The following is a 26,367-nucleotide window of genomic DNA, read 5'->3' as shown; positions in this document are numbered from 1 at the left end:
GCAGCATCTCCAAGTTTGCGGATGACACGAAGCTGGGTGGCAGTGTTAGCTGTGAGGAGGATGCTAAGAGGATGCAGGGTGACTTGGATAGGTTGGGTGAGTGGGCAAGTTCATGGCAGTTGCAATTTAATGTGGATAAATGTGAAGTTATCCACTTTGGTGGCAAAAATAGGAAAACAGATTATTATCTGAATGGTAGCCGATTAGGAAAAGGGGAGGTGCAACGAGACCTGGGTGTCATTATACACCAGTCATTGAAAGTGGGCATGCAGGTACAGCAGGCGGTAAAAAAGGCGAATGGTATGCTGGCATTTATAGTGAGAGGATTTGAGTACAGGAGCAGGGAGGTACTACTGCAGTTGTACAAGGCCTTGGTGAGACCACACCTGGAGTATTGTGTGCAGTTTTGGTCCCCTAATCTGAGGAAAGACATCCTTGCCATAGAGGGAGTACAAAGAAGGTTCACCAGATTGATTCCTGGGATGGCAGGACTTTCATATGAAGAGAGACTGGATGAACTGGGCTTGTACTCGTTGGAATTTAGAAGATTGAGGGGGGATCTGATTGAAACGTATAAGATCCTAAAGGGATTGGACAGGCTAGATGCAGGAAGGTTATTCCCGATGTTGGGGAAGTCCAGAATGAGGGGCCACAGTTTGAAGATAGAGGGGAAGCCTTTTAGGACCGAGATTAGGAAAAACTTCTTCACACAGAGAGTGGTGAATCTGTGGAATTGTCTGCCACAGGAAACACTTGAGGCCAGTTCATTGGCTATATTTAAGAGGGAGTTAGATATGGCCCTTGTGGCTACGGGGGTCAGGGGTATGGAGGGAAGGCTGGGGCGGGGTTCTGAGTTGGATGATCAGCCATGATCATAATGAATGGCGGTGCAGGCTTGAAGGGCCGAATGGCCTACTCCTGCACCTATTTTCTATGTTTCTATGTTTCTATCTCCCTCTGCACCTTAAAACTGTGCCCTCTTGTTATAGCCACTTCAGCCCTGGGAAAAAAGCCTCTGACTATCCACATGATCAATGCCTCTATTCTCCTCTGATCTCTCTCGTTAACAAGGTATTTTCGCCCACAGAAATTCCACTCACTGGATTTCTGTTTAGGTGTTTTTGCACCCTTCTCCTTAAACTGTAGTGACTGCAGTGCATGAAAATCCCAGGAGATCAGTAGTTTCTGAGATACTCAAACCACCCTGTCTGGTACCAACAATCATTTCATGGTCAAAGTTACTCCGATCACATTTCTCCCCCATTCTGATGTTTGGTCTGAGCAACAACTGAACCTCTTGACCATGTCTGCATGCTTTTATGCATCGAGTTGCTGCCACATAATTGACTGATTAGTTATTTGCAATAACAAGCGGGTGTCTGGGTGTACCTGATAAAGTGGGTGCTGGTGGTTTCCCAGGTATTTGTGTGAAACCAGGTTTGTAACAATGCCCAAGAATGGAAAAGTCATGAAAACTTTTAACTGCACATTTATCTGTTCAGACATTTTTGTGTTTTCAACAAACCACATACACCGAGTGTTAGTTACTGTATGCTTCATCAGTCCTGAAGAAGCATCTTGGCCTGAAGTGTTGACTGTTTACTCTTCTCCATAGATTTTGCCTGACTTGCAGAGTTCCTCCAGCATTTTGTGTATGTTGCTTTGGATTTCCAGCATCTTCAGATTTTCTTGTGTTTGTGATTTATATACGCTAATCAAAATAGGACGTACATGGGAAATGGAAGGGCATTGAAGAATGCAGTAGAACTGAGGGATCTATGAATAATGGTGCATAGTTCTCTGAGGGTGGAATCTCATGTGGATAGGATGGTGAAGAAAGCTTTTGGTATGCTGGCCTTTATAAATCAGAGCATTGAGTATAGGAGTTGGGATGTAATGTTGAAATTGTACAAGGCATTGGTGAGGCCAAATTTGGAGTATTGTGTACAGTTTTGGTCACCCAATTATAAGAAAGATGTCAACAAAATAGAGAGAGTACAGAGGAGATTTACTAGAATATTACCTGGGTTTCATCACCTAAGTTACAGAGAAAGGTTGAACAAGTTGGGTCTGTATTCTTTGGAACATAGGAGGTTGAGGGGGGACTTGAAAGAGGTATTTAAAATTATGAGGGGGATAGATAGAGTTGATGTGGATAGGCTTTTTCCATTGAGAGTGGGGGAGATTCAAACAAGAGGACATGAGTTGAGAGTTAAAGGGCAAAAGTTTAGGGGTAACATGAGGGGGAACTTCTTTACTCAGAGAGTGGTAGCTGTGTGGAACGAGCTTCCAGCAGAAGTGGTTGAGGCAGGTTTGATGTTGTCGTTTAAATTGGACAGATATATGGACAGCAAAGGAAAGTTATGGGCTGAGTGCAGGTCGGTGGGACTAGATGAGAGTGAGAGTTCGGCATGGGCTAGAAGGGCCGAGATGGCCTGTTTCCGTGCTGTAATTGTTATATGGTTATATAAATGGCCACTTGATGAGGTGCATTTGTATACCTGCTCCTTAATGGAAATAGATAGATAGATAATACTGAGAACATAAGTTGTGGAGTCGCCTGACCAGTGTTGAGGTGAGTGAAGTTATCCGTGCTTGTTCAGGAGCCTGATGGTTGAAGGGTAATAGCTCCCTGAACCTGATGGACAATCTAAGGCTTCTGGACTTCCTTTCCGATGGTCGTAGTGAATGACTAAGACACATCGAACCTTGAAGCGGACGGGCTACAGCAGCAGAAGACCACAAAAGTACACTCAGTGGTCACTTTATTAGGTACAGGAGGTCACTAATAAAGTGACCACTAAGTGTACAAAGGAGAACAGCCGGCTTTCAAACACTGGGCTGGAACCCACAGGCTAAGACCAGTGATTCTGAGCAGGAGTGACTGGGATTAGCATTTAAAATTAACGTGAGCTTGGGACTTTCACCACTGGGCTTCCTGACCTGGGTGTGCAGGACTTAAAGATCTGCGGGACTAAAGGTGGTACTTTTCTCCACTGGCAGGCCATAATCTCACCATGGAAGGCTGGCAGTTGCATTGTACGAGATCTACCCTGTTGATTTATAAGGGGATTGAAGAGAATATATTTAGGATGTAATGGGAAATAAAATTACTTTCTTAAAATTATTTTGTTTTAATTTGACCTTATGGTCAAAATGGCACCAGTGTAGAATCTCCTCTTGGTCGACATTTTCCAGATAACAAATGAAAGTATCTTTTTCACCTCTTTTATGTCTGGTTTTCACCTTAAATGTTTCCAGGACTGTCGGAACCTGTAATTTACATGATTGATTGAGTGAGCCAGTGCTTTGGTGTCTCTAAGATGATTCTGGGAAGCGAGCACATACTCGGACGGCCTCGGTGTGAAGAAACTTTGAGACTGGGTGCAAGCCGATGTTTGACTCCATTTCACTGGTTAAGGCATCAAGGCAGATTGAGACATCAAGGCGAATGCCGAAGGCGAGCGAGAGTCCAGAACCGACTGCCTTCCTTTTGATTTCCGCCAGAGATTGAATCTGTGAGCGGCCTATCGCTGTGTGGCAGGCGGGTAGGCCTCTGCACTGGTGGGGTGCCCCGCTCTTTCGATGAATGTAGATTGTATCATAGAATGGTATTGTAGTTCTGCGTTTATGGACTATTGTGCTTATGGACTGTGGACTTTTTTCAGACTTATGGTTTTTATGTTCTGTGTTTTTTTTTAATCGCCCATTGCTTTTCCATTTTGTTGTGAGAGGGGAGGGTGTTTGGGGTTGATGTCCTGTAGTTTTTTTGTGTGGTGGAGGGGTGTTTTGGGGGGAGTGATGTTCCTACTCCATTTTGTGTGTGGGAGAGGGGTGTTTTGGGGAATTGATGAATCGGGATGCAGGCCTTTTTTTAAGGGGGGGTGGATGGGTCTGAATGTTTCTCTCTGAACAACTTTCATGTTCTTTTTTTCGTGGCTATCTGAAGGATAAAAAAATTGAGAGCTGTATATGGATACATGTTTTGATAATAAATAAACCTTTGAATCTTTAAAGTTTTAAAAACTGTTAATTTTAATTTTAGTTGTTCTGAAGTGTCTTTGAGTCTCGATTAAAATTGGTTAGATCTGAAAGGCCTCTCACCTGCTCTGAAAGAAGCAATCTGTTTTTTTCACTGGGTGGGAGTGTAGAACTTCCTTATGGCAGCCAAGATTAAAGAGGCTGCTCAGAACAATATTCTGCTCCACAGCACAATGCAGAGCAAGGAATGAGCTAGTCTGATCTGAATCTGGATAAGGACATGGAGATGGCTGGAATGGGAGTAGTACGCAGCAATTCTCAGAAAAAGATGATGTCAGCAAGATCTGGCAGCAAAAAAACATGCAATTTCTGGAAAACTACAAGAGTCACTGAATAAACTTAAGGTACCTCACAGATTATTTAGTCAGAAAAAGAAATGCGATTTCTGTGGAATGGGTAGCAAAAAAAAACATGTCACACCAAGGCCGGATTGAAAGTAAAACAAACATATTGTGGGCTCAACTTTAACCCTGGGTGTGGAGGATTTACCAACTTGGAAGACGAGGTTTGTTATCTTTCTCTAGTGACAGGCTTTAGTCTTGCTGTGGAAAGCTTTAAAGGTTTTAAAGGTGAGCTTTATTTGCCATGTGGACATCAAAGCATACAGTAGGTGTGTTAGCCAACACAGTCTGAGACATGCTGTGGGCAGCCTGCAAGTGTGGACTTGCTTCCGGCCCCAAACAGCATGTCCACGATATACTAACCCCAACCGGTAGAACTTTGGAATGTGGGTGGGAACTGCAGCACCCAAAGAAAACCCACATGGGTCATGGGGAGAACATACACACTCCTTACAGACAGCAGTGAGAATTCTTTTGACCAGCAGGGTGACTAATGTCTCTCTATTGTCAGCACTAAAAAAATACTTTGTGCACGTAACCATGGAAACTGAGAGGTACTGAATAAACTTAGGGATTATTTCTTTGGAACATAGGGAACTTCATTAAGATGCATTAAAGGATGAGGACCCTGGATAGACTAAATAAAAAAGGCCACTTTCCCTTAACAAAGGAGGCATAGATTAAAAGTATTTGGTGGAAAGGTTGGAAGGACGGAGATGTTGTTTCTTTCACCCACGGCTGAATGCAATTGCCTGAAAGAGTGGTGGAGACAGAAGCACTCAACACACTTAGGAAGCGACTAGAAGTGTGTTGAAGAGCTGTAGACCACAGGGCTACAGATCCGGCAAACCAAATTGGGATTAGGTCGGGTACGCAGGCACAACAGTTAAAGAGACTTCCTTCCGTGATGTAAATTTTTGATGAGACTTTGACTCTTCTGAGAGTGCCTTTGGGGCTGACCTACAGCTACCGAAACACGCACAGTAAGTGAGAGACGACAAGCTGGCTGAAGCCCTGCAAACCGTCAGCGAGTCGTGCCGTCCCAAAGTCCGGATGTGTGAACGTCAGATGGCCATTAACAATTCAACATCCAGAAGGATCTAGGCTGTGTTGAACTACATTCCACTGGGCAGGAGGTACAGCCTTAGATCCCACACCACCAGGTTCCGGAACAGGTAATACCTGCAAGCATCAGGCTCCTGGGCCAATGTGGATAACTTCACTCACCTCAACACTCAGCTGACTCCTCAACCTGCAGGCTCACTATCAAGGATGCGACAACTCACGTTCTCAGTATTATTTACTTATTTTGATTATTTGCACTATTTGTCTTCTTTTGCACATTGGCTGGTTGTCAGTCCTTCTTATTTACAGATTTCCAGAAACTCTATTGTGTTTCTTTATTTCCCTGTAAATGCCCACGAGAAAATGAATCTCAGGGAAGTATATGCTGACATATAAGTACTTCATTCATAAATTTTCTTTGAGTTCGACTTCGCTGATTATTTTGTTAAAAGTAAGTTATTCATCACGTACCTGACTGGTTTCCTAGAGCATAAGACCTTAGGACATAGGAGCAGACCTGGCCCATCGAGTTTGCTCTGCCATTCAATCATGGCTGATTCTTTTTTTTAATCTCCTCCTCAACCCCAGTTCTGGCCTTCTCCACGTAACCTTTGATGTCATGTCTAATCAAGAACCTATCAATCTCAATTCACCCAATGACCTAGCCACCACAGCTGCATGTGGCAACAAATTCCACAAATTCACCACCCTCTGGCTGAAGAAATTTCTCTGTATCTCTGTTTTGAAAGGGCGTCCCTCTATCCTGAGGCTGTTCCCTCTTATCCTAGACTTTCCCACCAGGAGAAACATCTTTTTCACATCTACTCTGTCTAGACCTTTCAACGTTCGAAAGGTTTCAATGAGATCCCCCTCATCCTTCTGAATTCCAGCGAGTACAGACCCAGAGCCAACAAACGTTCTTCGTATGATAACCCTTTCATTCCTGGAATCATCCTTGTGAACCTCCTCTGGATCCTCTCCAATGCCAACACATCTTTTCTAAGATGAGGGGTCCAAAGTACTCAAGGTGAGGCCCAGCAGTGCCTTATAAAGCCTTAACCAGGTGACGTGGTCAGCAACTTCTGATGTGATTGAATGGAACTCCAAATTCAAGGCAGAGTTACAATACTGTCATTCGACATCAGCTTTCCAATGAATAATAATGGGTAGGCTCTTGTGGAACATCAAGGGGACAAAAATTTCTTCACCAAGTCCTGTTAAACTTGGCAAGGAAGGGAAATGCGATGTTATCATTCATTTCAAATGAATTAGAGTATAAAAGTAAGGATGTCATGCTAAAGCTTTCTGAGGCACTGATGAGACCTTGAAGTATTGTGAGCAGTTTTGGGCCCCTTATGACCATGTAACCATATAACAATTACAGCACGGAAACAGGCCATCTTGGCCCTTCTAGTCCGTGCCGAACTCTTACTCTCACCTAGTCCCACTGACCTGCACTCAGCCCATAACCCTCCATTCCTTTCCTAGCTATCCAATTAAACTTTAAATGACACTATTGAACCTGCCTCAACCACTTCTGCTGGAAGCTCGTTCCACACAACTACCACTCTATGAGTAAAGATGTTCCCCCTCATGTTACCCCTAAACTTTTGTTCTTTAGCTCTCAACTCATGTCCTCTTGTTTGAATCTCCCCCACTCTCAATGGAAGAAGTCTATCCATGTCAACTCTATCTATCCCCCTCACAATTTTAAATACCTCTATCAAGTCTCCCCTCAGCCTTCTACGCTCCAAAGAATAAAGACCCAACTTGTTCAACCTTTCTCTGTAACTTATTAGATGAAACCCCAGGTAACATTCCAGTAAATCTTCTCTGTACTCTCTCAATTTTGTTGACATCTTTCTTATAATTTGGTGACCAGAACTGCACACAATACTCCAAATTTGGCCTCACCAATGGCTTGTACAATTTCAACATTACATCCCAACTCCTATACTCAATGCTCTGATTTATAAAGGCCAGCATACCAAAAGCTTTCTTCACCACCCTATCCACATGAGATTCCACCTTCAGGGAACTATGCACCATTATTTTAGATCCCTTTGTTCTACTGCATTCTTCAATGCCCTACCATTTACCATGTACGTCCTATTTTGATTAGTCCTACCAAAATGTAGCACCTCACATTTATCAGCATTAAACTCCATCTGCCATCTTTCAGCCCACTCTTCTAACTGGCCTAAATCTCTCTGCAAGCTTTGAAAACCTACTTCATTATCCACAACTCCACCTATCTTAGTATCATCTGCATACTTACTCATCCAATTTACCACCCCATCATCCAGATCATTAATATACATGCCAAACAACATTGGACCCAGTACAGATCCCTGAGGCACACCTTTAGACACCGGCCTCCAATCTGACAAACAGTTATCCACCACTACTCTCTGGCGTCTCCCATCCAGCCACTGCTGAATCCATTTTACTACTTCAATATTAATACCTAACAATTGAACCTTCCTAACCAACCTTCCGTGTGGGACTTTGTCAAAGGCCTTACTGAAGTCCATATAGACAACATCCACCGCTTTACCCTCATCAACATTCCCAGTAACCTCTTCAAAAAATTCAATAAGATTTATCAAACATGACCTTCCATGCAGAAATCCATGTTGGCTGTTCCTAATCAGACCCTGTCTATCCTGATAATTATATATACCATCTCTAAGAATACTTTCCATCAATTTACCCACCACTGACGTCAAACTCACAGGCCGATAATTGCTGGGTTTACTCTTAGAACCCTTTTTAAACAATGGAACAACATGAGCAATACGCCAGTCCTCTGGCACCATCTCCGCTTCTAATGACATTTGAAATATTTCTGTCAGAGCCCCTGCTATTTCCACACTAACTTCCCTCAAGGTCCTAGAGAATATCCCGTCAGGACCCGGAGACTTATCCACTTATATATTCCTTAAAAGTGCCAGTACTTCCTCTTCTTTAATCGACGTAGTTTCCATAACTACCCTACTTGTTTCCCTGACCTTACACAATTCAGTATCCTTCTCCTTAGTGAATACTGAAGAAAAAAAATTGTTCAAAATCTCCCCCATTTCTTTTGGCTCCACACATAGCCGTCCACTCCGATTCTCTAAGGGACCAACTTTATCCCTCACTATCCTTGGGATTTATTTTCACCTTACTTGCCAAAGCAACCTCATATCTTCTTTTAGCCTTTCTAATTTCTTTCTTAAGATTCTTTTTACATTCTTTATATTCCTCGAGCACCTCATTTACTCCGCTGCCTATATTTATTGTAGATCTCTCTCTTTTTCCGAACCAAGTTTTCAACATCCCTTGAAAACGATGGCTCTCTCAAACTTTTAACCTTTCCTTTCAACCTAACAGGAACATAAAGATTCTGTACCCTCAAAATTTCGCCTTTAAGTGACCTCCATTTCTCTATTACATCCTTCCCATAAAACAAATTGTCCCAATCCACTCCTTCTAAATCCTTTCGCATCTCCTCAAAGTTAGCCTTTCTCCAATCAAAAATCTCAACCCTGGGTCCAGTCCTATCCTTCTCCATAATTATATTGAAACTAATGGCATTGCGATCACTGGACCCGCAGTGCTCCCCAACACAAACCTCCGTCACCTGACCGATCTCATTCCCTAACAGGAGATCCAACACCACCCCTTCTCTAGTTGGTACCTCTATGTATCTAAGAAAGGATGTCACTGGAGACGGTTCAAAGGAGGTTCACGAAAATGATTCTGGGATTGGAAGGCTTTTCATATGAGGAGTATTTGATGGCTCTGGACTGTACTCACTGGAATTCAGAAGAATGAGCGGTGACCTCATTGAAACCTTTGAAATGTTGAAAGGTAGAGTGGATGTGGAGAGGATGTTTTTAAAGATGGCTGGAGTCTAATACCAGAGGACACTGCCTCAGAATAGAGGGGTGTCCTTTCAGAACAGAAATGAGGAGGAATTTCTTCAGCCAGAGGGTGGTGGATTTGTGGAATTAATTGCCACAGGCGGCTGTGGAGGCCAAAGCATTGGGTATATTTAAGGTGGGGGTTGATAGATTCTTGTTTAGTCGGGGCATGAAGGTTTACGGGGAGAAGGCAGGAGACTGGGGCTGAGAGGAGAAATGGATCAGCCAAGATGAAATGGTGTAGACTCGATGGGCCAAATGGCCTAATTCTGCTCCTATATCTTATGGTGTTACTATGGCCTGTTCATCTAGGCTGAAGGTATTTGGTTAATCCTGTCACGAGGAATCGTGAGGACTGATACAGAAATTCGGTGAATGGAGTACCTGCAGATTTGGTGCTGATTTTAATGGTGGACAGATGATAGGAGAAAAAAAGTTATCACCGCTTCTGCTTCCCACAAGATACTTGAAGCCTACATTAGATAGAACGGAAGTCATCAGCAACGGTTTACTGAAGTTTCCAATGTTTGATTTTTGTAATGGAAGCGATCTCAGAAGGCATTATACAAAAGCCCCTTTTGGGTCTTTGCGAAAAATCCCAAGAAGCCTTTTAAGATTTGATTACATCAACAGAGAGTTATAAAATATAAACAACAAGTGGGTGGACAATACTGAGCAGACACAATTCCAGGAGTCAGTATCGCAGACTGCCCTGCTTCAGAGAACGCTAACATGAACATTCCTATAAAGGTGACGAAGCTTGCAGATGCTGGAAATCCCGAGCAACACACACACAATATGTATCTATGGAAATGAATAAACAATCAATGTTTCTGGCCGAGACCCTTCTTCAGAACATTTCTATGCTCGGAGGATTTTTTGCCATAAGGATGCTGCAGAGCTATTAATTATGTTTAAGTAGCACCAAATTACAGACCACTAACAATGGGAATCTAAAAGGAGAATTTCCTGAGGCAGATGAGAAGGAAATTACAGAGCCGATATGACTCCATGTACTTCAGCTTAAAGGATATGGCATCATCTTTTCCACCTTCAGTGCCAGACTGAAATGCATATGCCGAATGTGCCAGATCCTGATACCGATACTGGCGAACACTCCGGTAGCGTCGTGGTTATCGTGACGCTATTGCAGCTGGGGGCACGCTGGAGGTCGCAGCTCGGTTCCAGTGCCGTGCTGTGATCGGTCCTCCGTGGAATGTGTGGGTTTTCCCTGGGTGCTCCGGTCTCCTCCCACAGTCCAAAGACATACCGGGTAGGTTAACTAGTCATGGTATATTGTCCCGTAATTAGATCAAGGTTAACCAAGGACATGGCTCAGGGGCCGGAAGGGCTGTACCACTACATAGATAAATAACAAGTAGCCCCCTCCGGCTGCAACTTTGGACTGACGGAAAAGTGGATAGACTCTTCTCTCCACCAGTATGTGAACAGATTTACACATCTGAGGATTATTCCAGCCCCTGATCTTTGCCACCTCTAACAACCGCGATATCAATTACTCAGGTCCATGTATCAGTGAGATCTCATCGCTTTTCCTTCATCCCATAGGAGCAAGTAGAATGATACAAGCTTTTCCAAAGACAACAGCATCTTGTAATGTTTCCTCCTCCTTTTGTCTACCTGCTTCCGGAGTGCCCGGTTGCCATACAGGAAATCCTGATGAAGAACATGCAATATATTTATGATTATTGTGTCTTTATGCTTATTGTAACTTTTAATGCCACGGCGGATCTGGAGTCACAATCGTTTTGTTCTCCTTTACACTCGAGTAATGAAGAACGACAATAGACAATCTTGAATCTTGTGTTGGTTCTGTTCTTCACAATGCCATCCAAGTTCCTCGGAACCCTTTCTCCCAGCCCTATGCTATCAGTCCGACTGCAGATAAATCTTCAGCTGGTAATGTGTGTGTGTGTGGCTATGCAGAAGTACCCAATCTGGGGTCTGTGTACCCCTTGGTTAGTGGTCGGAGTCCATGGCATTAAAAAGGTTGGGAACCCCTGTTTTAGGGACAATCACTCACAGTCACAGCTGTGGGGATAAACGCTAGCAGCACACTGTTTACAGGACACAAACACACGGTAAATATTGACTTTGCCCTTAAAGTAGTTCTGGCTCAGTGGAGTTTGCACGTTCCCTCTGCAACTGCATTGGTCTTTTTCAAGTGTTCGGGTCTCTTCCCACATCCCAAGGATGTGCAGGTTGGAGGTATAGGTAGCCACTTTACATTGGCAGTGGTGTGTAGGTGGGGGACGGGCTCGTTGACGGAACTGCAAGGTGAATAAATTTAATGCAAGGTTAGATTACAGTGTGTTCAATAGCACCACACAGGGGTTGATGTCCTTTGTTACCAGTTGGCATGTTTTGATTTCTGTTACATTTTAATAGTTTTTGGTGGGAGGAGTGGAGTTTGGGGTTGACGATTGTGTTGCTTTTTTTGTGCATGGGGTAGGTTTGATGTTATTCTTTGAACAACTTCATGGCTTTCTTCATTTCATGGCGATCTGGAGAAGACGAATTTCAGAGTTGTATACTGCATACATACTTTGATAATAAATGACCCTTTGAACCTTTAGGTGTTGGACTGAAAAGCTTAGTTCTATGCCGAATGATTCATTATGAAAACAATATGTGATCCTGACAACACACACAAAATGCTGGAGGAACTCAGCAGGTCATGCAGCATCCATGGAAAAGAGTACAGTCGATGTCTCAAGCCGACACCCTGTTGAAGGATCTCAGCCTGAAATAGCCAGACGGTTTACTCTTTTCCTTAGATGCTGTCCACCCTGGTGAGTTCCTGCATTTTGTGTGTGCTGCTTGGATTTCCAGTATCTGCAGATTTTCTTGTTTATGATCCTGACAAAAGGTCTTGGCTCAAAATGTCGACTGTTCACTACCTCACTACTTCTTAAATTTTTTTAAATTTTTGCTCTACTTATTTAACTATTTTATATCTATATACTTAATGCAATTTGCAGCTTTTTTCTCTATTATTATGTATTGCATTGTACTGCTGCCTTAAAGACAACAAATTTCATGACATATGCCGGTGATATTAAACCTGATTCTGATTCTATTCTGATTTCCGGAGATGCTGCGACCTGCTGATTTCCTCCAGCATTTTGTGTGTGTTGAGATAGTCTGTGTTGTCTTATCCATAGGCAGATATACAGTACTGTGCAAAAGTATTAGGCACACATATATATTGTGAACTGAGAGTGAGAAGAGGGCAGGGAGAAGGGAATCATGGTTGGAAAAAGGGAGATGGGAGGGAGCAGGAAGCACCAGAGAGACATTCTGTAATGATCAATAAACTAATTGTTTGGAATCAAATGACCTTGCCTGGTGTCTCAGGGTTGGAGGTGTCTGAACGTGCCACCTCCTCCCACCCTCCCCTGGTATTCCTTCTCTGCCAGCTGTCCCACACTCCTCCCACAACACTTCACCCTCGCCATTCCAAACCTCGCCTTTGCTTCCGCTAGATTTACAAACTCACTCTCCACTCCATGTTGACAAGTGCAGTACTGTGCAAAACCCTTAGGCAAAAATATCTCTATATACCTGCCTTTTGCACAGTACAGTACATTGGCATTACCTGCCTCTTCTCTTCTCCTCACTTGCCTATCACCTCCCAGCTTCTCACTTTATCCCCCTCCCACCTACCTTCCCCCTCACCTATCACCTGTCAGCTTGTATGCTTTCTGCACCCTCCCCCATGCATCCTTTTTCTGGCTTCTGCCCCTTCCCTTCCAGTCCCGATGAAGGTTTTCAGCCTGAAACATTGACTGTTTATTCCCATCTATAAATGCTGCCTGGCCTGCTGAATTCCTCCAGCATTTTGGGCATTGCATTGGTATGATATTGGTATATTCTCCATCACCCTTATTGTCTTTAAAATGCCCAGAACCTTCCTCCCAACTCCACCTTTCCTTTTCTAAACAAAGCAGTGAAGTGGGAGCGGGCATTTTTTCATGCCAAATTTGAGAAAACAGATTCACTACTAGCTTGTGAGACGCAAACACTGAAGCTGTTTTCTTCAAAGGCGGTATGTTCAACATGCATCTTCTGCTAAATTTGTTCTTTCAAGAATGAGTTCTCTTTCTCAAACCTCTCGGCACCCCTCCCACCTTCCTGAGTTTCAGACAAAGCCAGAGATCCATTCCCGATTGAGGCCTCCTGCCACTCCATTTTAAGTAATTAATTTATTTAGAGACACAGCACGGCCCTTCCGGACCCGAGCCAACCCCGACCAATTACACCCTTGTGAACTACTACCCTACCATTCCGTATGTCTTAGGAGTGTGAGTGGGACCCCCATGTGGTCACGGAGAGAACCTACGATCTCCTCACAGCCAGCAGTGGGTATTGAACCCGCACTGCTGGCCCTGTAAAATTGCTTCGATTGCTGTCATGCTACCATACCACCCACAAAGAATTGATGGGTGGGACCAGGATCGCTGATAGAGGAAGCCAGACAGCAATGCGAGAGGCAGAAGAATCTAGTGGCATGAGGAAGGACAATCTCTCTGAATGGCGTCTGTCAAAAAATGGATGTCAGTACAGAGCTAGACAGATTGGGCAGTCAGCTCTATAACAAGCTGCAAATTCTATGTGGCAGGATTGGGATTGACGCTGCTGATGTGCGGAGCAAACATAAATCAGCAAATGGATAAAATCTAAACTGCTAACTTTCCCTGTGGTTGTTCCAAGTCCTGAACAGCCAAACCATGTACCTTTAAAGGGGGAGAGTAATGCTTATTAAGATGCACACAAAACATTTTTAATTCATTCTTGCAAGGACTGGAGGTCCTGGGTTGGAGCTGTGTGGTGTGTGTGTGTGTGTGTGTGTGTGTGTGTGTGTGTGTGTGTGTGTGTGAGAGAGAGAGGGGGTGGGTTGGCAAGAGGTTGGGAAGGTGATTGTCCTGTATGTTCTGCTGTTGTTGTGGCTTCTGTTACAGAGACATAGAGCACTACAGCACAGAAACTGGCCCTTCAGCCCATCTAATCCATCCCAACCTATTAGTTGGCCTAGTCCCATCAACCTGCACAGCCCACCATACCTCTATATAACCATATAACAATTACAGCACGGAAACAGGCCATCTCGGCCCTTCTAGTCCGTGCCGATCTCTTACTCTCACCTAGTCCCACCGACCTGCACTCAGCCCATAACTCTCCATTTCTTTCCTGTCCATATACCTATCCATTTTCTCTTTAAATGATTATATCGAACCTGCCTCTACCACTTCTACTGGAAATTCGTTCAATACTTACTTCAAGCTCCCCTGTCCTCCCCTGATAATTGACTTATCACTATATTCATGCGAGGAAAATATGCGCTGTGTGTTTAATATTAAATTCGTTAGATAAACCCTTTTAGAAACGAAATTGAGTGTATTAGCCACTTATCACCTATATTCCGGTCGTGATTAACACCCCCCCTCCCGAAAAGAATCGCTAAAATCGATTTGTAGAAAAAATTGGCATGTACACGCATGCGCACTGGTGCCCGCGCAAGGCTTCATGGTTATTGTAGTCTTTCTCGGGGTAAACACAATGTATTTGACTGCTACTCTTGTCCTTTGGCAACCCTACCCCCCCTCCCACCCCCTGGGTTGGCCGGTCCGCAAGAATATTGTCAATATTAAACCGGTCCGCAGTGCAAAAAAGATTGGGGACCCCTGATCTGAAGAATTAGTTCCTCTCCATTCAGAACCACTCATGCCACTTTGCCTGGTGAGCCTGCCTTTACAGCTCGCTTTCCTGAGCTCTGCATTGATACTTTCCAATACCAGGCAGTTCCCGTCACAGGAAAAGTCAACAAGGAGCTTCTGGTCAACAGCTTATTATGTTAAATAATGCAGGTATTGGAGTTTCTAGTTCTCAGCGCAATACAGAGAGATTTTGGGCTTGACATTTTGCTAGTCCCAAGAGCCCACTGGATGTGAATTTTCCAATGATCTACCACAATCTGAGGCTGGAAATGTCACCCCTTCTCCTTCAACTAGTGGGTATAGAAGCATTAAAACAGCCTGCCTTCACTGTATGATCATCTATTTGTATATCATTTCCTTCACCTATTTTATTTATTTTCATGTCTCCGTATCCCTGGGTCAGATTCACTCCAGGTGTACAGTGTACAATTCCCATCTCTGTACCTCTGAGTCAGATTCACTCCAGGTGTACAGTGTACATTTCCCGTCTCTGTACCTCTGGGTCAGATTCACTCCAGGTGTACAGTGTACATTTCCCGTCTCTGTATCTCTGGGTCAGGGGGCACAGGAGGAGAAGGTAGAAGCGTGTGTGCAGAAATGCCATGGCACAGATTTTCCATTCCCAAACACTCACCTCTTTCCCTCCATCTTCCAGGAATCCACCAGCGACTCGCCACCACCACCAGCCGGAGTCTGTACTGTGAGGAATCCTGCTGCGTGTTTGGATGTGGATCTCACAGATCACTGAAGTAACACCGACACGGGGCAGCCATGCTCCAGACCGCTCGGACCAAAGCCCGGAGATTAGCAGGAGCTGGAGTCGCACGATGACATTGGAACTTTGCAATTTTCTTCAGTTTTTTCAAACACACACGGGGGGACTGTGCCTGGAATGTGCTGCCAAGGATTGGCTGCAGAGACTGATATGATGGAGGTATGTAAAAGTCTCCCTGTCCCCTTCCCCTCTCATCCAAGTTTCTCTTAAAATGTTGAAAATGGTCCCGCACCCACCACTTGCACTGGCAGCTCATTCCACACTCTCACCACCCTCTGAGTGAAGAAGTTTCCCCTCATGTTTCCCCTAAGTATTTCACCTCTCACCCTTAATCCATGACCTCTAGCTCTAGTCTCACCCAACCTCAGTGGAAAAAGCCTGTTTGCATCTACTCTATCTATAACCCTCATAATTTTGTATACTTCTATCAAATCTCCTCTCAATCTTCTATGTTCTAGTGAATGAAGTTCTAACCTATTCCATCTTTCCCAATAACTCAGGTCCTTAATTCCTGGCAAACCTGTAAATTTTCTCTACACTTTCATTTCTCTGACATCTGTCCTGTAGGCAGGTGACCAAAACTGCACACAATACTCCAAATCAGGCCTCAGCAATGACTTATACAACTTCAACATAACTGCCCAACTCCTGTGCTCAGTACTTTGATTTATGAAGGCCAATGTGCCAAAAGTTCTTTTTTTCCAACCCTACCTACTTGTGGTGCCACTTTCAAGGAATTATGGAGCTATATTCCCAGGTCCCTCTGCGCTACCACCCTAATGTTTGCTGTGTAAAACCTACACTGGTTTGTCCTCCCAGACTGGAACACTTCACACTTGTCTGCGTTGAATTCCATCTGGCACTTTCAGCCCTTTTTCCCAACTGGTCCAGAGCCTGCTGCAAGCTTTGATAGTCTTCCTCACTGTCCACTACACCTCCAATCGTGTTGTCACCAGAAAATTTGCTGATCCAGTAAACCACATTATCATCCAGAGCACTGATATAGATGACAAAAGACAACGGACCCAGCACCGATTCCTGTGGTACACCACAAGTCACGGGCCTCCAATCAGAGAAGCAACCATCTACTATCACCTTCTGGCTTCTCCCACAAAGCCAACGTCACATCTAATTTACTACCTCATCTTGAATGCCGAGCAACTGAACCTTCTTGACCAAGCTCCCATACGGGATCTTGTCAAAGGCCTTGCTAAAGTCCATGTACACAACATCCACTGCTCTGCCTTCATCAACTTTCATAATAACTTCATCAAAAGACTCTGTAAGATTGGTTAGACATGACCTACCACACACAAAACCATGTTGACTGTCCCTAATCAGTCCCTGTCTATCCAAATGCTCATATATCCAGTCCTTTAGAATACTATCCCACTACTGATAGGCTCACCAGCCAATAATTTCCTGGGTTATTTTTACAGCCTTTCTTGAGCAACAGAACAACATTAGCTATCCCCCAGTCCTCCAGCTTCTCATTCATGGCTAAGGGCATTTTAAATATCTCTGCTAGGGCCCCTGCAATTACTGCACCGACCTCCCACAGGGTCTGAGGGAACATTTTGTCAGGCCTTGGGGATTATCCTCCTTTGTAATCTGTACACAGTGCATGACTTCATTGCTACTTTCCCCCATTTCTATAGACGATGTCCATCTCAATAGTAAATAGAGTTGCAAAAAAAAATCCATTTCAGATCTTCATCTCATTTGGCATAAATGACCACTCTAATCTTCCAAAGGACCAATTTTATCCTTTGCTAACCTTTTGCTCTTAATGCGTCTGTAGAAGTGCTTGGGAGTCTTCTTCACCTTGTCTGCTAGAGCTACCTCATGCCTTCTTTTAGCCCTCCTGATTTCCTTCCTTAGTGATCTCTTGCATTTCTTACTCCTCAAGTTCCTCATTTTCTCCTTCCTGCCTATATTGGCTATGCACCTCCCTTTTTCTTAATATCTCTCAAAAACCAAAGTTTACTAAACCTATTATCCTTGACGTTTATTCTGACAGGAACATACAAACTCTGAACTCTTAAAATATCACTTTGGAAGGTCTCCCACTTACCAAGTACACCTTTGCCAGAAAGCAACCTTTCTCAATCCACACTTGCCAGATCATTTCAGATACCATCAAGGTTGGTCTTTCTCTAATTTAGAATCTCAATCCGAGGACCAGACCTATCCTTCCTCATAATTACCTTGAAACTAATGTTATTATGATCACTAGGTGCAAAGTGTTTCCCTACACAAACTTCTGTCACCTGTCGTTTCTCATTCCCGAATAGGAAATCTAGCATCAAACTCTCTCTAGCCGGGACCTCTAAATTCGGATTGAGGAAACTTCACTGAACGCAGTTGACAAATTCTATCCCACTCAGTATGAAAGTCCCAGCCAATATGTGGAAAGTTAAAATCACCTACTATTAGAACCTTATGTTTCTAGCAACTGTCTGCGATCTCTCTACAAATCTCAGGAAATTAGAAATGTGTGCAATAAAGGAACAGCAGTTATAATGGGTGACTTCAATCTACATGTAGATTGGGTGAACCAAATTGGTAAAGGTGCTGAGGAAGAGGATTTCTTGGAATGTATGCGGGATGGTTTTTTGAACCAACATGTCGAGGAACCGACTAGAGATCAGGCTATTCTGGACTGGGTTTTGAGCAATGAGGAAGGGTTAATTAGCAATCTTGTCATGAGAGGCCCCTTGGGTAAGAGTGACCATAATATGGTGGAATTCTTCATTAAGATGGAGAGTGACATAGTTAATTCAGGAACAAAGGTTCTGAACTTAAAGAGGGGTAACTTTGAAGGTATGAGACGTGAATTAGCTAAGATAGACTGGCAAATGACACTTAAAGGATTGACGGTGGATATGCAATGGCAAGCATTTAAAGGTTGCATGCATGAACTGCAACAAATGTTCATCCCAGTTTGGCAAAAGAATAAATCAAGGAAGGTAGTGCACCCGTGGCTGACAAGAGAAATTAGGGATAGTATCAATTCCAAAGAAGAAGCATATAAATTAGCCAGAGAAAGTGGCTCACCTGAGGACTGGGAGAAATTCAGAGTTCAGCAGAGGAGGACAAAGGGCTTAATTAGGAAGGGGAAAAAAGATTATGAGAGAAAACTGGTAGGCAACATAAAAACGGACTGTAAAAGCTTTTATAGATATGTAAAAAGGAAAAGACTGGTAAAGACAAATGTAGGTCCCCTGCAGACAGAAACGGGTGAATTGATTATGGGGAGCAAGGACGTGGCAGACCAATTGAATAATTACTTTGGTTCTGTCTTCACTAAGGAGGACATAAATAATCTTCCAGAAATAGTAGGGGACAGAGGGTCCAGTGAGATGGAGGAACTGAGCGAAATACATGTTAGTAGGGAAGTGGTGTTAGGTAAATTGAAGGGATTGAAGGCAGATAAATCCCCAGGGCCAGATGGTCTGCATCCTAGAGTGCTTAAGGAAGTAGCCCAAGAAATAGTGGATGCACTAGTGATAATTTTTCAAAACTCGTTAGATTCTGGACTAGTTCCTGAGGATTGGAGGGTGGCTAATGTAACTCCACTTTTTAAAAAAGGAGGGAGAGAGAAACCGGGGAATTATAGACCGGTTAGCCTAATGTCTGTGGTGGGGAAACTGCTGGAGTCAGTTATCAAGGATGTGATAACAGCACATTTGGAAAGCGGTGAAATGATCGGACAAAGTCAGCATGGATTTGTGAAAGGAAAATCATGTCTGACGAATCTCATAGAATTTTTTGAGGATGTAACTAGTAGAGTGGATAGGAGAGAACCAGTGGATGTGGTATATTTGGATTTTCAGAAGGCTTTTGACAAGGTCCCACACAGGAGATTAGTGTGCAAACTTAAAGCACACGGTATTGGGGGTAAGGTATTGGTGTGGGTGGAGAGTTGGTTAGCAGACAGGAAGCAAAGAGTGGGAATAAACGGGACCTTTTCAGAATGGCAGGCGGTGACTAGTGGGGTACCGCAAGGCTCAGTGCTGGGACCCCAGTTGTTTACAATATATATTAATGACTTGGATGAGGGAATTAAATGCAGCATCTCCAAGTTTGCGGATGACACGAAGCTGGGTGGCAGTGTTAGCTGTGAGGAGGATGCTAAGAGGATGCAGGGTGACTTGGATAGGTTGGGTGAGTGGGCAAATTCATGGCAGATGCAATTTAATGTGGATAAATGTGAAGTTATCCACTTTGGTGGCAAAAATAGGAAAACAGACTATTATCTGAATGGTAGCCGATTAGGAAAAGGGGAGGTGCAACGAGACCTGGGTGTCATTATACACCAGTCATTGAAAGTGGGCATGCAGGTACAGCAGGCGGTGAAAAAGGCGAATGGTATGCTGGCATTTATAGTGAGAGGATTTGAGTACAGGAGCAGGGAGGTACTACTGCAGTTGTACAAGGCCTTGGTGAGACCACACCTGGAGTATTGTGTGCAGTTTTGGTCCCCTAATCTGAGGAAAGACATCCTTGCCATAGAGGGAGTACAGAGAAGGTTAACCAGATTGATTTCTGGGATGGCAGGACTTTCATATGAAGAAAGACTGGATGAACTGGGCTTGTACTCATTGGAATTTAGAAGATTGAGGGGGGATCTGATTGAAACGTATAAGATCCTAAAGGGATTGGACAGGCTAGATGCAGGAAGATTGTTCCCGATGTTGGGGAAGTCCAGAACGAGGGGTCACAGTTTGAGGATAGAGGGGAAGCCTTTTAGGACCGAGATTAGGAAAAACTTCTTCACACAGAGAGTGGTGAATCTGTGGAATTCTCTGCCACAGGAAACAGTTGAGGCCAGTTCATTGGCCATATTTAAGAGGGAGTTAGATATGGCCCTTGTGGCTACGGGGGTCAGGGGGTATGGAGGGAAGGCTGGGGCGGTGTTCTGAGTTGGATGATCAGCCATGATCATAATAAATGGCGGTGCAGGCTCGAAGGGCCGAATGGCCTACTCCTGCACCTATTTTCTATGTTTCTATGTTTCTAAATTAGTTCTTCTATGTCCTGCAGACTGTTAGGTGGTCTATAATATAATCCCATTAATGCGGTCATCCCTTTCTTATTCCTCAGTTCCAGCCATATAGCCTCAGTACTACGATACTCTTTGCATTAAAATACACACAACTCAGAACAGGAGTTAAACCATGCTCCACCTTTTGATCCCTGTCTTTGTATGTAGGTAAACAACATATTTCCCCACAACCACTCTGTTATCTGCTCTGGCACTGTGGTTCCCATGCCCCTGCAACTCTAGTTTAAACCACCCCATGCAGCATAAGCAAATGTACCCACAAGGATATTACTTCTCCTCCAGTTCAGGTGCAAACTGTCCTTTCCCTGAAAGGCAGCCCAGTAATCCAAAAATCTGAAGCCCTCCCTCCTATGCCTCCTCCTCACCCATGTGTTCAACTGTGTGATTATCTAATTGCAAGTGGCATGGCTAGCACTCCTCAGCCCACAACCTTGTAGGTCCTGTCCTTCAACTTAAGACATAGCTCTGTGAACTCACTTTGCAGGGCCTCGTCACCCTTCCTACCCATGTTACTGGATGGCCATTTCCTCTGGCTGCTCACCCACCCACTTAAGAATGTTGTTGACTCATTCCGAGATGTCCTGACCCTGGCATCAGGGAGGCGATCTAGCATCTGAACATCTCATTCTCGTCCACAGAACCTCCTGTCTGATCCCCTAACTGATGAATCTCCTATCACTACAGCTTGCCTTTTTCTCCCCTTCCCTTCTGCGTCTCGGAGACCTGACTGCTGTGGCTTTCCTCTGCTAGGTCATCCTATTCCCCTCGACAGTATCCAGGGTGGTATATCTGTTATTGAGGGAAACAGCCACCAGGGTACTCTGCAATGGCTCGTATCCCCTTACCCCCTCCTGATGGTCACCCAGTTAATGGACATGTTGTACCTCTGAACATTGTAAGCATGCTATGCTCACACCAGAATGTGCTGTGTGTCACGTGTCCAGCAACAATGAATATAGAATTGAGTCAGGTTTTATAAACAAACATAAACATTTATTAAACTCTGCTCAACAATAGTGAAAAGTATTCAAACGACATGACGTTATTGCTGATCCCGTCCAAAGGATTCACGATAAAGGAAATAAAACGGCTTAAAGGAACTGACCTTTTTCCTGGATGGTGAACACTGCACAAACCTTGCTGATCTTGCAGGAGTTATCTCAGATGCAGGCCACTATTCCTGAATGAAGATTCAATAAGGTCGATAATTTATAAAACCGTTGAACGACACCAACTCTGCTCAATTCTTTGGGTTCCCATACTTTGCTAAGTTCTTCACTCTGCAATACTAGACTGTAAAGGTAAATCAAAGGTGCAACGCACAAAAACTGGCAGTGATTGGTGAAACTGTCGGCACAACAATTTTTACTTTACAATGGAAAGTAAAACTCCACTTTAAAATGAAACTGGCACATCCTTGGTTGTGTTGGTTTATTTCATGGTATACTTTGACGTTCATGTGATAAATAAACTAGAATCTGGATCTGATTATTCATTGCAATACACACAAAATGATGGGGGAACTCAGCAAGCCAGGTAGTATCTATGGAGCTGAATAAGCAGTTGCCATTTTGGGCCGAGGACTGGAGGAAGGAGGAAAATGTCAGAACAAAAATGTGGGAGGGGGGAAGAAGGACCTGCTGGAAGGTCACAAACAAGAGAAAATCTGCAGATGCTGGAAATTAAAGCAATGCCCACAAAATGCTGGAGGAACTCAGCAGGCCAGGCAGCCGTCTATGGAAAAGAATAAAAAGTCTACGTTTCAGGCTGAGACCCTTCATCAGGACACCAGTGAAGGTTGTTGGACTGAACCACCAGCTATTTACTCTTCTCAATAGATGCTGCCTGGCCTGCTGAGTTCCTCCAGCATTTTGTGTGTATCGCCCCGCTAGAAGGTGACAGGTGAAGCCAGGTGGGTGGAAAAGGTAAAGGGCTGGAGAAGAGTGAACCTCATTGGAGAGGAGAGTGGACCATGGGAGAAAGGGAAGAAGGAGAAGGAACAGCAGAGGTGATAGGCAGTTCAGAAGAAGAGGTAAAAGGCCAGAGGGGAAAATGGAAAAGGAGGGAAGGGGGAGTGAACAAAAAAGATTACTGGAAGGAGAAACTGATATTCATGCCATCAGATTGGAGGCTACCTGAACTGAATACGAGGTGTTCCTCCTCCACCCTGAGAGTAGCCTCATCACTGCAAATGAGGAGGCTGTGGACAGACATGTTGGAGCGGGAATGAGGACAGGAATTAAAATGGTTGGCCAGCGGGAAATTCCACTTTTGGCAGATGGAGCAGAGATACTTGTTGCCTACCTCAACTACGTTTGGGCATTGTGGTGGGGCACTCAGCATAGTTTACACAAGTTCATATTTTGTGTAGTTAATTTGTCCAGCATTTGTATGATGCAGACTTGTCCCTCATCAATGAATGCCTGTATTGCTTCTTAGTCTTGCAGCTCCCAATCTGGTGAAAGTTGTGGGATTTGAAACAGGCAAAATATGTTCAATAAAATTGTTTCTGCTAGCATGCCTAAGTGAATGTCAGTTATAAACCCTACTAGAATCTCTGCTTCACATGAACTAGGAACTCTGCCAGCACCCTCCTGAGTATTAAATAGTACTGTACGTATTGTTTCAATTAACATTAACTGAAGTTAAAATGTCAAAAACAAGAACCTGGTGCTCAGCCCAGTTCAATGGTGGGGTCTCAACTACAAAATATTGTTGGGTTGCCAGTGCTCGACAAGAGCTGACAAGAAGGTCATTGATTAAGATGTAGGATAGGCAATCTAGCCAGAGTATGGGAGCCTAAAGATGCACACTTGTTTCAGGAACAGCTTCTTCCTCTCTGACATTACGTTTTCCGAATCGTCCAAATCCTCACTATTTTGCCCCCTTTTTGTGCAATTTATTTATTTTTCACAGTTATTTCTGTAAACTATATATATTTTTAATGTACTGCACTGTAGAGCTGCCACAAAACAACCAATTTCACAACATACAGTATGTTATTAATGATAATAAACCTGATTCTGATTCTAATTTTCAATGACTTGGTCTGGAATCATTGGAATTTCAGCCTCCAAATCTGTTATTTACCAATGATCAAACAAAGGTAGAAGTGTAATTTCCTAATTGCTGGACCATCTGGACACTATCAACAGGTCCACAGAGGATATTAATCTCCGCCAACAGAGGAAGACTTACATGAAAAGTTCACTTGAGTTAAGGCTCACATGAAAATATGTGTCATTTCCTAAAATGCTGACAATTGCCTTGCATGCAATATTTTCTCATTCTTTTAATATTACAAATTGTTGAAATATTGGAAACATGACACTTAGCTTCATTTGATTAGCCATAATGAAAGTACATAGCATAATCTAGAAGTTAATAAGGGAAGTTTAGATTTATTCTGGCCAGGAATATTTATGTGAAATATTTAACAAGTTGCAAATGAGAAAATCTGTAAACGTTTATAAAACTAACAGATCTCACAGCCTGGAAAATAGCCATTCAGGCCATTGTGAGTGGGCCAGACCTCTGGTAAAGTATAAACAGTAAATGTTGGGGTTGCATTTGAATCGCAAGGGGACCAATATCCTCATGGGGAGGTTTGCTAAGGCTACTGGGGTGAGTTTAAACTAGGATTGCTGGGGGTGGGAACCAAACTGAAGAGACAGAGGAAGAGGCAGTTGGCTCACAAATAGAGAAAGCTTGGAGGCAGTGCGAGAAGGATGATGGGCAGGTGATAGAGAAGGGCCGCGCTCAGACCGATGGTTTGAGTATTATGAACAAAGTGGATGAGCTTAGAGCGTGGAACAGTACTTGGAGCTACGATATTGTGGCCATTACAGAGACTTGGATGACTCAGGGGTAGGAATGGTTACTTCAAGTGCCAGGCTTTAGATGTTTCAGAAAGGACAGGGAGGGAGGCAAAAGAGGTGGGGGCATGGCACTGTTGATCAGAGATAGCGTCATGGCTGCTGAAAAGGAGGAAGTCATGTAGGGATTGTCTTCAGAGTCTCTGTGGGTGGAAGTTAGGAATGGGAAGGAGTCAATAAATCTACTGGGTGTTTTTTATAGACCACCCAATAGTAACAGGGACATCGAGGGACAGATAGGAAATGCTATCACAATGCTATCTCCTTTACCATAGCATTGGAGAGGTATAGGAACAAACAAGTTAGGAAAGCGTTTAATTGGATTAAGGGGAAATATGAGGCTATCAGGCAGGAACTTGGAAGTGTAAGTTGGGAACAGATGTTCTCAGGGAAATGTACAGTAGAAATGTGGCAAATGTTCAGGGGATATTTGCGTGAAGTTCTGCATAGGTACGTTCCAATGAGACAGGGAAAGGATGGAAGGGTACAGGAACTGTGGTGTACAAAGGCTATTATAAATCTTGTCAGGAAGAAAAGAAAAGCTTATGAAAGGTTCAAAAAACTAGGTAATGATGGAGACCTAGAAAATTATGAAGCTAGCAGGAAGGAGCTTAAAAAAGAAATTAAGAGAGTCAAAAGGGGCCATGAGAAGGCCTTGGCGGACAGGGTTAAGGAAAACCCCAAGGCATTCTACAAATATGTGAAGAGCAAGAGGATAAGGCATGAGAGAATAGGACCAATCAAGTGTGACAGTGGAAAAGTATGTATGGAATCGGAGGAGATAGCAGAAGTACTTAATGAATACTTTGCTTCATTACAGAAAAGGATCTTGGCGATTGTAGGAATGACTTACAGCAGACTGAAAAGTTTGAGCATGTAGATATTAAGAAAGATGACGTGCTGGAACTTTTGGAAAGCATCACGTTGGATAAGTCACCACGATTGGGCAAGATGTAACCCAGGCTACTGTGGGAGACGAGGGAGAAGATTGCTGAGCCTCTGGGGTTGATCTTTGCATCATCAATGGGGACAGGGGAGGTTTCGGAGGATTGAGGAGTTGCGGATGTTGTTCCATAATTCAAGAAAGGGAGTAGAGATAGCCCAGGAAATTATAGACCAGTGGGTCTTACTTCAGTGGTTGGTAAGTTGATGGAGAAGATCCGATGTTTCTAACACTTGACCTTCAGTCCGTATCTGTGGGAAGGGAAATTGAGCTAACATTTATGTCAAAGACTTTGTCAGAAATAGGAAGGAATCAAAAGCAGTTTGCAGGGTGGGTAAGGGAGAGGATACATGATACGTTTGATTTTAGCAAAAAGTTTCAATAGGTACATTAAATGTCGGAGAAATGTATGTAATATAGAAACATAGAAAACCTACAGCACAATACAGGCCCTTCAGCCCACAAAGCTGTGTTGAACATGTCCTTACCTTAGAAATTACCTAAGGTTACCCATAGCTCTCTATTTTTCTGAGCTCTATGTATCTGTCCAGGAATCTCTTAAAAGATCCTATCGTATCCGCCTCCACCACTGTTGCCGGCAGCCCATTCCACG

General features: G+C 43.7%; 1 long non-coding RNA gene across 2 annotated transcripts in view; it reads left to right on the top strand.

Annotated features, from left to right (window-relative positions):
• The window catches only part of LOC140191167 (uncharacterized), a 77,221-nt gene extending 51,164 nt beyond the window's left edge, over positions 1-26,057 (top strand). Inside the window, exons 3-4 of one of the 2 annotated variants that reach the window (XR_011883767.1) lie at positions 15,749-16,027; positions 25,632-26,057. This is a non-coding gene — a long non-coding RNA (uncharacterized lncRNA). Of the gene's footprint in view, positions 1-3,261; positions 3,684-15,748; positions 16,028-25,631 lie in introns of those variants that run through there. The other variant, XR_011883768.1, reaches the window with a different exon arrangement.
• The last annotated feature ends 310 nt before the right edge of the window (positions 26,058-26,367 follow it).

This window comes from Mobula birostris, chromosome 32, assembly GCF_030028105.1.
Source record: "Mobula birostris isolate sMobBir1 chromosome 32, sMobBir1.hap1, whole genome shotgun sequence".
NCBI classification, from domain to species: Eukaryota; Metazoa; Chordata; class Chondrichthyes; order Myliobatiformes; family Myliobatidae; genus Mobula; species Mobula birostris.
Note: the sequence above shows the minus strand (reverse complement) of the source record. Positions and strands in the feature narration are given on the sequence as shown.